Source organism: Heterocephalus glaber, unplaced genomic scaffold (assembly GCF_053883595.1).
Source record: "Heterocephalus glaber isolate CG9 unplaced genomic scaffold, H.glaber_assembly_v1.0 deba00001472, whole genome shotgun sequence".
NCBI lineage: Eukaryota > Metazoa > Chordata > Mammalia > Rodentia > Bathyergidae > Heterocephalus > Heterocephalus glaber.
Genome location: NW_028258315.1, coordinates 1,334,789 through 1,348,501, shown reverse-complemented (window position 1 = coordinate 1,348,501; position 13,713 = coordinate 1,334,789). Strand labels below are relative to the sequence as shown.

Below are 13,713 nucleotides of genomic sequence, written 5' to 3'. Positions count from 1 at the left end.
CGCAGGGTGCTCGCCGCGGAACCCGCCGCCTCCATGCAGGGGCCTCGGTCGGTCGACGCACTGACCCCCACGGCCCGCCGCTCGGACGATCTGGATCCCAGCTCTGGCCGGCGTGGGGGCGGGGACGCAGACCGCCCACGACCCCAGGTCCGCGTCCCGCGTCCGCACTGCAGGCCGGGCCCGGGCAGCACCTGCGCGGGCCGGGCCCGGGCAGCACCTGCGCGGGCCGGACGTGCGCTTGGGTTTTCACCGGGAAGGCGGCGCAGACGCGATCGAAGACAGATGTCCCATCAGGCTGGAGCGCGAGCCGCTTGTGTGTGTGGGGTTCCATGGTGTAATGGTTAGCACTCTGGACTCTGAATCCAGCGATCCGAGTTCAAATCTCGGTGGAACCTAAGGGGTTTTTTTTCCCCCCCTCCTTAAAAATGAAGTCTTCAGGATGATTGTCCAGGAATCCTGGTGCTGGAGACCCACCCCAGAGATTCCCGCACTCAAAAATGAGTTGAGCTGAACACTGCCCTTGGCAAAAGATAAGACAAGGGAGAAATTTCACTGAGAGAATGAGCTCTTTTATGATGCCTGTTAGGTACAATCGCCAGAATTCATAAGTGTTCATCTTCCACCGAGAAATGAAGATATGAACATGTGTCCATAAATCAAGCATTGCTTGAGCTCTCTCGGGTATTTAAATACTTCTGGGTCCCCACAGAAAAAGGTCCCATCAGCACAATAAGTAAACTTCCATGGTGTTCCTTAGTCACTTCTAGGACATTGACTCACCACACAGAATTGCTGTCAATGCTGCAAATTTCCATAGCAGTCATTGGCCCTTAAGCTTGCACTGTAAGAACGTCTCTGTGATCATCTCTTTGTGATACTAAGTGTCTCCTCTGGCAAGTCCAGGTGAGTGTATGGATTTGTCACAACGTAAGGAATGACAGAGAAGCAGGGGTGTCACGAGAAGCTCAAAGTGCTGTCCTTCCCTTGAGGTCAGCTATTAAAAATTGTGCACTTTTATTTCACAGGCAAGGTATCAGGCTGCACATAATCATAGAGCCTGCTTTCTTCCTTTGATATTACGTTGCTAAAGCTAATTGTCACTTTTGTTGCACACAGCCACCCTTGATTCATTCATGTGTTACCTGCTGTATGATACTCTCCTGTGTGACTGTAGCAGTTCATTCATTTACTTTCATGAGAAACCCAGAGTTGTACGTAACATGAATTTGATTTTGAATTCTGTCAGCTCTTAGGCCATAAGAACTTTTAAAAATGTTTGAGTATGAAAATATTATATAGCATTGGAAAAGGCAAATTAATCCTTACATTTGAAGATAGTGGTGACCTTGGCGGGGAGTGCTGGGATTCTGTGTCCCCGTGTCACTCTGGGCACTGTGACATCATAGAGCCGAACACAGTGGAGCTGCGGATGTTGCTGTGTTTCTTTTACTTCAGGAAAAATGAAATCACTATTTCCCTTTCTAGCAAGATGAATTTTTAAAATCCAGCACTTCATATGGATGCTGCTCTATGCCAAGGATTTTTAAATCCTAAATGCTTCTTGAAACATACTAAACCATTATATCTTTACTTCGAGGGATGAGAAAACAATCGAGATGGTGACTAACTCAAAATCATGCTGAGAGTGACAGAGCTGGCGCTCAGTCCTATCTTCCAGCCAGAGGAAGCTGGGATCAGAGCCTGGACCTTGTACAAGTTCATTTCCACTAAGACAAAAATTGAGCTTCCTCCTTGAGTGTCTGCAAGGCGGAGTGTGAGGCTGAAAATCATCGTGAACTCGGGCAGGGTGAGCCATGTGTGCCAGTGTGTGTCGGGGTAATGCTGGGAGGGCTGGAAGGACCGGTGGAAGAGGAGGCTGCAGGATGCAAGCCTGGGAACAGTTTTACCCAGGGGAGAGGGAGGGGGCAGCAATGCCAAACCTGTAAATGGGGGTCACAGACAGGAAGTGTCCTTTGTCTAATTCGAAGACACATCCCTGCCACCTCCAGTAAAATGAAGCTGCTGCTGCTTTTTTTCTTGTTGTTTTCGTGTCTCACTTAGAGGCGATCCCAGGCTTTCCATGTGGTAATAAAGGGTTTCTCCTCCCTCCCCCTAGTTCCCTGGGTATCGCAGACAGAAGTGGCCCATCCCTTCCCGGGTACATCTAGACCCTCCGACATGGTGCGGCCTGGGGCCTGGAAGGCCCTTGCCTCCTGCAAGTCATGGCACAGCCATGGCCAGGCGGTAGGAGACGTTGATGTTGACCTCACCGTAGAAAACGTGGCCCTGGGAAAGGCTGACGTTCACGAAACTACTTATCCCAAGAAGCTAGCTGTTCTTCATGTGGTTGCAGCCGAGTGGCTAAGGTAATGAACTAGAAACCCACAGGGTGTCCCCGCGCAGGTGTGAATCCTGCTGACTACTATGGTGCCTCCCCTCCCCTCTCCTCTGGAAAGAGTACAGGCGCCTTTCCTGAGGACCCTGAGGGCCTGACTGAGGTTTTCTTTTCCCCCAGATGAGACTCAGCCTCTAGCAGGCCCTGTTTGGAGAGCTCTGTAGAGAAGGCAGGTGGCCCTGTGTGGTTCACCTCTGTCGTGTCGTCCTCAGCAAGTGACAGCTGAGACCGTGTGAATCTAAAAGCAAATCACTACACAATTAACAAAATTCAGTAAAGCAAATCTTGCCTGTTATCCTGTAAGGAGCTGACTTCATCACACCGAGCTGGCTTGTTGTGGAGTCCAGGCACCGATATCGGCGGCCTTGTGTAGCTGCTGACCCCAGGGCAGTGCCTGGTCCACCCCTTGGGGCCGCGGAACCTGTCCTCCTCCCTGGGTGGTCAGAACTGGGTCACCCTTCACCCCAGAAGCTGCCACTCGGCTTCCTGGGCATCGCTCAGGCCCTGCAGGTTTGCTGTCCCCAGTCCGCTTCTTCCGTGTGTCTGCTTGAGCCACGGGGCATAATGAAAACCAGGGCGCTGACTGACCAGCCCACCACACACCTCGACTTCCACCAGCATTTCTGTCAATGCCTGCATGCCGGCACCAGCCAGTCTCAGGGGAGGTGCCCAGTTCAAACATCACTCTCTGCTTCTGTATCTTAAGAATCTTTGATGTCACTGTTGCTGCCGCTGTTAGTCTTACAGAAACACAGAATGTCCTGCTCTGCAGTACCCCATTCATGAGAGATCGGAAGTGGGAGCCGCACCCATCCCCAGCATTGGAGTGACACCCAGTGAGCCCACAGGTTCCAGGGTCCTCATCGGCACTGGGATCCAAGGTCACCGGCTGGACCAGAAAGGTGCATTGCACAGCCTGGGGCTGCTTGGGGAGATCCCAGAGTTCCGGCGAGCGCAGGAGTCCGGATCGCAGCGCATTCCGGTGTTAAACAGCAGCTTCCCTCTGTGGGTCCACACCGCACCTCGCTCTCAGGTCCCTAACTCGAGTGGAGAAAGCAGCTGCTCACAGAGCTCCCGTGGGCACCCAGGCTTCCTGATTTCTGAGGCTGACGCTAATTACCCAGCCTGTTGCATTTCAGGGTTTGCATTTGCTCAGCAACTGTGTGCAGTTACAGCTCCGGCACGGAGAAACAGGACAGCCGGGCGATGTGACACGCAGGCCACGGCGAGGGAGGCCTCTGCCCGGCCTGCCCAGCACCCAAGCTTGCGAGCTCCCAGACACACCTTCCACAAGCGCTAGATTTGTGTCGGGGCATCTCGCCAGGCGTGTGTGAACAAGCTTTACTTTACACGCCATGGACAGGTTAAGAACCTCACTTTCTTTCTCCTTCTTTGCTTTCTTCCTTTCCCTTACCTCTTTCTTACTAGCGTATCAACCGTGGAATAGGAAGAATACTTGCTAGCTCCATTTTGCTGTCTTGGGAAATACATAGAGACTATGAAAAATATACTTGGGCATGAAACAAACTCTTCCCTCTATGCAGGTTTGACACCCGGGAGCCCAAGCTGTCTCCCAGGGAAAGCCAGGCTCGGCACCAGCAAAGGAGGCCTTACTAGAGCTCACCCGGCTCGCGTCTGCGTCCTAAATCTCTTGTTGTTCAGGCTGAATCAGGAATGTGTCTGTCCTAGCAAGGTGCTTTTGAGGCTTTGCCTGGTCTTCTCCTCGGAGAAATGCCACACCTATGTTTCTCTCTTTCTTTCATATTTCACTACCTTCTGAGAATAAATAGGAAACACCTAAAATCTAGTTCCTCTTGTACATGGAAAGACCGCTTTTTCCCATCAACATCTCGAGTTCCATCCACCTCGAAATTACAGATCTCGCTTGTTCGTGCTGTTGTGCCCAGTCACAAGAAGCGTCTTCAAACTTTGTGTTTTCTCCACGTTTGCAGAGCAGCGATACAGAGCATCAATCCTCACTACCCAAAACAGAGGCGAGATGTAAACTCTGACTCTGAGAAGATTAGCAGTTTCTGAAACTATTAAACCCAGGGTGACCAGAGGACCCAGCAATTCCACTTCGGGGCACGCATCAAGAAGAAAGGAAAATCTACAAGTAAATAACAAGTATAATACAGTTCGAGTTGTAGTGAAGGCCATCTTGTGGACACTTAAATCTCGTGTGTTCCACCTGTTCACTTTCTTTCTTTTAAAATTCTGTTGGGGGGAGGGGTACCAGGGACTGAACTCGGGACCTGGTGCTTGCAAGGAGGCACCGGAACCACTGAGCTCCATCCCCAGCCCCATCTATTCACTTTCTACCCACAGGTTTGGTGTGACTTTTTAAGTTAATCAACATGCACATACATAATTTCTCGCTCTATTTTATGCCATTAATAGCAAACTCTATGCACTGCTCTCGGCCGTTTCCTGTGAGAGGCGTCTTGGAGCTCGCCCTCGCAGAGGAGCGCGTCTCACTCAGCTTCTTACTTGTAGAACTTCCCACTCTGCGGCTCTTCCTGTATTTAGTTCAAAACTCGGGGGCTCTGCGTTCCCAACCTCCTCGCGCGGCCGCAGTGAGCGCCCCTTTGGGGGCTGCAGCTCCGGTCCCCCGCAGAAACGGGGAGCGCAGAAAGCTGGTCTCGCCCAACTCCAGCCTTTCCGGTTCGGAGAGTGAGCCGCTGCTCGCCAATTCGGTGCGACTGAGATCGACATCTGAGCGCCCGAAACCCGTAGGAAAAACGGGTTACAAACGCAAGGCCTCCCGGCGCGTGGTTTGTGCTTTTAGGAAGAGCTAGCCGTCACAAAACTGTCCTCTTTGGGGAGGTTGGCATCCGTGTAGTCGTGGCCGAGTGGTTAAGGCGATGGACTAGAAATCCATTGGGGTCTCCCCGCGCAGGTTCGAATCCTGCCGACTACGGCGGTTGCGGCTTTGCTGTTTTGGAGATGAAAATCACGCGAAGAAGCGTGACCCACCCACACCTTCTCAAATACGCTGCTGGATTGCGGGACATCTTTAGCGGACTGGTGCGGAGCAGTCCTCTTCCAGGTTAAAGAGTTGTTAAACTGTCCGGTAACCCTGGGGTTTCAGGTGTGACCCCGCGGCAGAAGATCTCCCTCGGGTCCTCCCACTTATCCTGAGGACGAAGGACGATTCCTGTTCCCTAGGCCCTCCGAGTCCTCCCCATTCTGAGGACGAAGGACAAGAGCTTGAATAACAGCACAAAGGTCTTTTGAGTGACGTCATAAAGTCAGAATTTTTCTTTTTTATTATTTATTTATTTAGAGTTTTTCTTTAAATATACTTTCTAATGTGTGGGTTCATCCGTGGAGAAGGAGCCAGACTTTGAGACAGTCGTTCTTTGCAAGGAGGCATCCCGCCAGATCCAGCTCAGCTTCTTATCTAATTATAGAAATTTCCGTTTGGCTCCGTGTCTCCTGCAAAGCGGTGCCGCGGTGTGAGCCCGTAATACCCGCAGTCTGGGAGGCTGAGGCAGGAGGATGCCGGGGGAACGTAGTGACTTAGCGAGGCCCTGTCTCAAATAAAAACCAAAAGGGCTGGGGATGTAGCTCAGTGCCAAGGCCCAGGGCTCAATCCCGGCATCGAGAAGAAAAAAAAAGTAATTGCCAGGTACGGGATAAAACTAGAGAGACGCAGAAGAGCAGAGTTCTGAAGCTCAGTCAGGAAGATCCGCTGGGCCTGAAGCCATCAATCCTGTGGGAGAAAACGTGGGCCTTGACATATACATAGGTCACCTAAGGTTCGCTCCCGGACTCCCCGCGTGGTCCGGCCGGGATGGCGGATCAGCTGCTCGAGGGACGTCCTCGGGCGCCTGGCCGGGGGAGGCGGCAAAACATATTTAGCAGAGGATGGTTTCGATCCATCGACCTCTGGGTTATGGGCCCAGCACGCTTCCGCTGCGCCACTCTGCTGCTGGGCGAGTAGGGGCGCTGCTCTCATCTTGGTCCGCGCGCCCTCCCAGCCGCTGCGCCGAGTCCCCGGCGGAGCGACGCGGTCGCCCCCCCCCCCCGAGTGGGGACAGCGGCGGGACGGGACCGGCGAGCGGGGGTTCTGGAGCTTCCCCGGCCAAGAAGGAGAGGGGGAAGCGCCCGCCGGAAAGGACAGGCGGGGCGGGGACGGGAGCAGGGGCCAGGCGGGCCAGGACGAGACCCCCGGCCGCGCCCACGGAGGAAAGCAGACCCCGGCCATCCGCGCTCGCCCACGGAGGAAGGAAGGCTCGAGCGCGCTCCCGCGCCTCGGGATCCTCGGGGTTCTGCCTGGGCCGGGACGCGGTTCCCAGGCGCGGGGCTCCGTTCCCTGGCGGAGAGCCTGGTGTCCCACGGGGGCGGGAGAAGCAAAAGGTCGCTACACCGTGAGGAGCCACAGGCGTCCTCAGACTCTGACCCACCTAGGTAGAGCTCAGTGGGTCTCGTGGCCGCGCAGAGGTGACTTTCCGTGTTGCAGATATCTGACCTATGGAAGGCGGCATGGTGGGACCCACCTGTATGTAATCCCAGCTAGGGAGGCTGAGACAGGAGGATCGCCATGAGTTTGAGCCCAGCCTGGGCTAAATAATGTGTTCCAGGCCAGGCTGAACTGCGTAGCAAGACCCTGTCTCAAACAAAACAAAACAAAAATAAAACAAAGAAAAGAAAGGAGACAGTCCCAATATTCAGCTGGCTGTGCTACTTGGTAAAAACGTACGCTACACATGGAATTCGATCCCGTGTGATGTAGTGGATAGCTGTCCCTGGGTTGTCAGAGGAAAACATCACTCCCTGCCCTCCCAAGATCTGTCACATCCTCTTGAAACAACTTGGTCGTTCATCCACTTGGAGGGAGACAGAGGAAAGGCCTCCCAAGGAGTGGGAGTTTTTAAAAGCTGATACTCTGCAAGGGAACCAGAGAAACTGGGAAGGGACTTTAGTGTGAGGAGCTGAGAGCTGAGGGGTGCAGCTCTGACAAAGGGAAACAGGAGGAAGAGGAAAGAGCAGACATGGTGGTCAGTGACCCGTGATGGAGCGGACTAGCATCGCGGCCCTTCAGTCAGCTGGTCACGGTCTCAGTCCTGGCTTCTGCAGGACAGTGGTCCATTCCTAGGCGCCTGTCATGGAGCATGCAGGGGTGACCTCACCATGGGTGGTCCCAGCTGCTTTTCCTGGAATCCGAGGTGGCTGCAGCTTTAGGACAATGGCTGGAGACTTGTAGGCCTCTCCAGAGAGTCTGAAAATGGACAGTGTAAAAGCTGGCAATTGGATGTCCCTGCAAGCCCTGAAAACCTGTCACTCGACGTGGTATGCTCGGTCTTGAAGGGGGAGGAGAGAGGCTGGGCCAGCGATGGCAAACCCTTCAGAAACAGGTGTCCAACTGCCACCCAAAACCCACTTATTTATTGTAAAGCGCCACCACTGCAATTAAACCGGAACACAGGTTTTAGTTTACAAAAAACAACTCATACATTAACATCTTTTGTCTTGAAAAACATAACGTGTGTATAGGTCTGCCACCACTGCTAGGCATATGTAGCCTAACAGCCGTGATAATGGCACCTCTCCGAGGGACTGGCATGCCTATGTACAGAGCTCAGAGTGATCTGTCCCAAAGTCATAAGGTGATAAGGAGATAAACTACAGAAGGCAGGGAGGTCCTCAGGGCTGCGGTTTCATCCCGCCTCTAGTTACGCACTTGATGTCTGCAGGCCGGGCCTGTGCGTTACTCTTGCGCCAGCTGTCTTGGGGAAGAAAACAGAAGGCTCACTTTTGAAGCTGCATGTGTTTTTTTTATTTATGTATTTATTTGGTACCAGGGATCAAACTCAGGACCTTGTGCTTACAAGGCAGGCACGGTGCCACGGAGCTAAATCCCTAGCCTTACAGTGAATTTTAGTTTAATTCCACCCAATACACTTACAGTGAGCACCTTCCTATTCAGGCCAGCCTCTGGTCTACGTGACTAACACCTAAATGCAGGATCTAGCAGAGGAAGCATTATTCTACATCTCACATGAGCACAGACAAAGAATGTGTATTAAGAAGGGAATTTATCCAATGGAAGTGGTAAAACCAGAGCTTGCAAAATTCGAGGAATAATTTGCTCTCCTTCAGTAACTGAACTAACTGCCTCTTGAGACCCACCCACTTCATGGCCCTCTTGGCAGCCACTTTCTGACCTGTTTACTGCAGAGGACCGAAACACCAGCCATGCCCAAAGCAGGCTGTGAAGAGTTAGCCCCACAATCAGCTTGTTTATTTTTTTTAATTTCTTTTTTTAATCGGCTTGTTCATAGACAGGAGTCTGGCTGAAGCCTGTGTGCCGAGGTCAGAGTAACTCGCACCCAGATTCCGATCCCACAACTAAAACCTCCAGACTAGAAGGAAAATGTTTTAATTAAAACCATATATCTTATTCATTCTGTTCCTAATTTGAGAATGCTTTGAGTTGTCCTTTATGAGCCTTGTTTACATTAATTTCTGTAGAAATCACTCGTAGCTCACCTTTACCCCAATTGATTGCCAATAAAGGTGCCCGGGATGGGCCAGGGCCTTTGTCCATTGCACCAGCATTGGTCGTCCTGGCCCCCACTTCTCTCTCTTAGTTCTGTCTCTTAGTGTATTTTTTTCCCTCAGGCCTGTGTCCTATACTGGGGAGGTGGGTACAGTAGTTTACAGCTGTTCTAAAAGGAATGTAACCTAGAAGTGGAAGGGGATTGAGATCAGAATTTGCATTGAAACAGTCAGCAGATTCAATTAAGAAATCTGAGCTCGGTGCTTACTGTGAACTAAATGTTACATTAGGAGCTCTGAGGAGGTCATTGTTTCTACAGATAATGTTAATGCTCTTGTGTTAGGCCAAGTGTTGTGCTTGGTGCTCCAGAAGGAAAAGTAATCAAAACAAGCATAGTCCTTGACCTGGTGGATTAGCGCTTCCTGGGAATACTCTACAAACAGAAATCAGTCATGCAAGGAGGGTGGGGACAGCTTGTGGCCCGTAGCACAAAGACACTAAGAGGACGCACTCGTGGCACACATGGAGTGTGCGAACTTCCATTTCTGGGTGGAGGGAGGCTGCGGAGGCTGTTGGGAGAAAGTCCCGTGGAGGGTTGCCCACCAGGCAGGCAGTAGCTTGTGGGTGCTGAGCGCTGCGGGAGGGGAATAAGTTGGCAATGGGATTAGTGCATGGCCACGCAGGGCCTGACAGTTGTTTCTCTAGTTATGAATGTGGCCGCTTTTGCCTGTGAACATCAGAAGTATACTTGAGCATAACCATTTCCAATAAAGCTTTGCACACGGGTTTAGTCCTGAGTGTAGATTTGAACTGGGCAGCAGACTCCACGCAGCAAGGAACTGGCAACTTGCCTCAACTCTTCGTGTCTTTGGAGAAAGATTTCAGACAAGACCCAGAGGCCATCGTACAGATCTGGGGGGAGTTCACTGCAAATGATAGTTTTCAGAGAGGGAGAGAAGACCCTTCAGATATGAGGGCAGACAAGCTCCAAGGTGGCAGCTGCCCTGAACAAGGCCTCAGCTCCTTTGCTGTGGCTCACTAGGTCTCTCGAGGAGCATCCTGTCATTCCCCCAGGCCAGTTCTTGTACGATAACAGGGGATAACAGGGCTGTGTTGGCAGCTACACAGGAGCAGGTCCCTGCCCCTCCCTGTAGTGTAAGGCCTTGAGGATTCTCCAACCTCTGGCTGCACCTGGTGCGGCTCTAGACCTCATCAGCACACAGGATGTCTCGTCCTGTGACCTAAAGTTTGGAGCCACGGTTTGTGCAGATTTTATCTACAGCGAATGGTTCGAAAGCCCACGTACTCTATGCGTTTTCCCACACAGAACCCTGGCAAGTCTCTGTCCCCCTCCACTGCCAGGAAGTTGTCAGAAAAGCTTTTCACTTGTCCAGGGAGTGGAGAAGCTGTCCAGAGAAACCTGCCCCTGGCGCAGCAAGAGGCCCTGACCCCAAACACACACTTGTGAAAGTTACTACCAGGGCGGTCAGGCTGGGAAGACGGGGGACGAGCAGGGCGCCCGCATCTTGAACGCTCTTCCGCGTTGCTTGATCTAACTGACAAGGCTCCAGCTCGCCAAAGTGACGCTAAGCTTGAGGCTGCGGGGGAAAAACCGTCTCTGAATCGCAGCCTCTCAGTCACAGCCCTGTAAATGAGGAGGCCCCAGGAGCGTCCACACCCGCTGAGGTCCCAGTCAAGCTGGCTCTTCGCGTTTCTCTGTTCTCAGCAGGGCTGGGGTGTTGGCTCCCGGGAGCTGGAAGGAGCCTGGGACCAGGCCGGAGGGAGGGGAGCTTCTCGAGGATCGGACCCCGCGTTCCCCCACGTTTCTTTTCCGACCTGAGCGAGGACGGCCCGGATGAGGGAACGGCTCTGTGGAGACGGACACACTGCCAAACTTCCCTTCACGGAAGGATGCCTTTCAAAGCAGGTTTTGATAGCAAAAAACGTGAAAAGGATCGCCTACTCTTGGGCTGTAGTTGGAAGAAAAAGGAATGTGCTCGAATTACTTAAAACCAAAAAGAATTATAATTTTTCCACGTTGCTTTGGGAAGCACGGTGGTTAGTTTCTTTTTTAAAAAATGAAGCCATAAAAAGGAAAAGACAGACCCTTGAGGGCTTTCCAAGAGAAGGAACCGTAGTCGGCAGGATTCGAACCTACGCGGGGAGACCCCAATGGATTTCTAGTCCATCGCCTTAACCACTCGGCCACGACTACACATGGAATGAGTGCGCACTCAGGATAAATAGTTGTGCTGCACTTTATTTAGCTTGCTTTCAAAAACCCTCAAAATATAGCTGTTTATTTATAATACTGTATTTGGATAACAGTGATTTATTCACACTGTAAAAAACCAAACACTGACACATAATTCCACAGTCCTGAAATCAGCACTGGCAACATTTTAGAATGTTCCTTTTCCGACCACCCCAGAATTCTACGTACAAAAACTTTCCGCCTCTGCTATTACATCCTGCTCTCAATAACACTGTATCACAAATATTTCCCCTGAGCAATTGTTGTCGCTCGCCATGTTCTTTCTAGTGGCTTTGCGATTTTATCAGACAGATGGAACCAAAAATGTACTTTTAATCTCTGCTTTTCATGATCATAATTTAAGATGAGGGTTTTGTGCAGTGCATATTTCCTCCGGCACGATTATTTCCCTCGGACAGCGCTCCAGCAACTCCGATCCATCCCGGACCCGCAGGCGCAGTCTGTGACCGAGAATCCCGTCGTGACCCACTGGACACCACCCACGGCTCCCACGCACGAGGTCGCCCATGATGTTAGCTGTGATGACGTTCGCTTACTTCAACCTTTTGCGCGTTTCGGAGGTGGGTGGGGCGAAGCTGTCCCCTCTGCTCCCCGCCCAGCGCGCGTCCTGGGTCCGGGCGACACCCCCTAGGGCTGGCGCCCCGCGTGGCGAGAAGGGCGGTCCGGTGCCAGGGAGGGCTTCCTGATTTAGGCCGAGGACAGCAGCGGATCGCGCAGCCGGCTCCTCCTCCCGCCCTTGCGTGCTCGGGGCGCTCGGGGGCTTCTCTGCGTGGATCCGCAGGGTAGGACTCGCCGCGCTGTGGCCAGGCCGGGCGCCGAGTCCACGCATCCGCTGCTTTTTCACCTCATCTTTACAGAAAAGCAGGTAGTCGTGGCCGAGTGGTTAAGGCGATGGACTTGAAATCCATTGGGGTCTCCCCGCGCAGGTTCGAGTCCTGCCGACTACGTTTTCTGCCTCACCTAACCTGGTGTCCAGAACTCGCTGCCTTGGGCCGCGCACCACGACCGACAGCGACCTCCCTTCCCTGGCTCGACCTGCGTGGGGACGCGGCCAGGTCTGGGCCAGCGTGACTCGGACCTTGCTGCCCTCGAGCGCAGGGTCAAGTAATCTCCGAGCAGGTTCAGGGGTCGCCTGTCCTCGCCCTGCGTCTCACATACCAGCCTGCTGAGCCTCTGGACATCCAGTCCTGAAAAGGACTTTTTCAACAGATAGAATGTGAGTTTGGGGTGCAAGACTGATCTGAGGAAGGGACAAAAGGCTGTCTTGGCTGGGGAGATGGAGAGATTGTAGCTATGCCCCCACGTAATAGAAGAAAGCTGTAAAAATAAAGAGCTGCAAAGTTGTCCTGTTACAGTGGGCAAAACGGATAGATACCGCATTCTCCTTCAGAATCTGTTATCAGCACGCCCTGCCCTCTCCATCGCGTTCACGTATAAAAAATATTTCTGAATGCTTCATAAATGACTGGAAGAAACAAACAGTAGATTCAGACACTGAGAATTTTAGTCCAGAAGAAAGCAACAAGATGTGGACCAGAATGAAGAGGAGGAGCTGGCAGAGATGTCCCAAGGAAAAGGGAAAGTGGGGGGGGGGGGGATATGAATACAAAAGTAAGGTACCACCGAGATTTGAACTCAGATCACTGAATTCAGAGTCCAGAGTGCTAACCATTACACCATGGAACCCACACAATACACAGCCTCTGGGACTGACACAAATCACAGGAACCAGATGCTTAACACCCACTCGAGTCGCCCTGCCAAGTAAAGCCTCAGGTAATCTCATTCATTTTGCCATCACAGAAGCCTGCAGGGCTCAACACGCGCTCCCCACGTTAACTGGGAGCAACAGATGGAGCGTGAGGCCTGGCACCAGGATTCACTTCAGTACTCAGAGATCCAGGGAAGTAGGTGGTTCTATTCTGCATCCTGACAGGGCAAACAGGGCTGGGGATGGCCCAGCTGTCACTGTGCTCCACAGCAGCCACATGGCCTGTGTAGTTGAAGGCCCATTGCTCAAGAAGGGCATATCCCCACTTTCGTCACAGAGGTGCATTGTTGTGGGTGTATAATACCCACGTTTATTCTTTAGAGTATTTCTATGGGTGCATTATTAATTTCCATTTTATGAGCTTTATTATATTAAATAATGAATACTTAGCAGGAAAAATAACAAAAAATAAATTACTAGATTTTTAATACTTCTCAAGTGCTGAAAAAAGATCAAAATTTTCAACATTGACTGCTTTTTGGTATACAAAGTCTAAAAAACCCCATAAATTTCTGTATGAATTACAGTGAAAACACCAATAGAACTCTACAACAAAAATAACCTTTACTTCAATTATCATACCTTCCCATATGAGAACTGCATGTACCATGGACACGTCTCGCTTACACAGGTAACACATGTGCTTAGCTTTCCTTTCCTGCGTAGCAGGCCATTCTTGTCACCTCTCTTGCCTTCCTCTTTTGTCAGGAGCTTTCTACTATGTTATACAATGTGCACTTATCAGGAAAATAAAATATCAATAAAAC

General features: G+C 51.7%; 1 long non-coding RNA gene and 6 other non-coding genes across 7 annotated transcripts; 4 read left to right on the top strand and 3 right to left on the bottom strand.

Annotated features, from left to right (window-relative positions):
* Positions 1-323: 323 nt before the first annotated feature.
* On the top strand, positions 324-395 carry Trnaq-cug (transfer RNA glutamine (anticodon CUG)). Its single transcript has one exon. It is a non-coding gene; the product is annotated as a tRNA-Gln (tRNA).
* Positions 396-903: 508 nt separating this feature from the next.
* LOC110349810 (uncharacterized) lies at positions 904-2,690 on the top strand. The gene is made up of 3 exons (XR_002396095.2): positions 904-1,807; positions 2,117-2,366; positions 2,516-2,690. It is a non-coding gene; the product is annotated as an uncharacterized LOC110349810 (long non-coding RNA).
* Positions 2,691-5,233: 2,543 nt separating this feature from the next.
* On the top strand, positions 5,234-5,315 carry Trnas-aga (transfer RNA serine (anticodon AGA)). Its single transcript has one exon. It is a non-coding gene; the product is annotated as a tRNA-Ser (tRNA).
* A 941-nt stretch (positions 5,316-6,256) lies between these two features.
* On the bottom strand, positions 6,257-6,328 carry Trnam-cau (transfer RNA methionine (anticodon CAU)). Its single transcript has one exon. It is a non-coding gene; the product is annotated as a tRNA-Met (tRNA).
* Positions 6,329-11,033: 4,705 nt separating this feature from the next.
* On the bottom strand, positions 11,034-11,115 carry Trnas-aga (transfer RNA serine (anticodon AGA)). Its single transcript has one exon. It is a non-coding gene; the product is annotated as a tRNA-Ser (tRNA).
* Positions 11,116-12,040: 925 nt separating this feature from the next.
* Positions 12,041-12,122, top strand: Trnas-uga (transfer RNA serine (anticodon UGA)). The gene has a single exon. It is a non-coding gene; the product is annotated as a tRNA-Ser (tRNA).
* A 667-nt stretch (positions 12,123-12,789) lies between these two features.
* Trnaq-cug (transfer RNA glutamine (anticodon CUG)) lies at positions 12,790-12,861 on the bottom strand. The gene has a single exon. It is a non-coding gene; the product is annotated as a tRNA-Gln (tRNA).
* Positions 12,862-13,713: the final 852 nt, after the last annotated feature.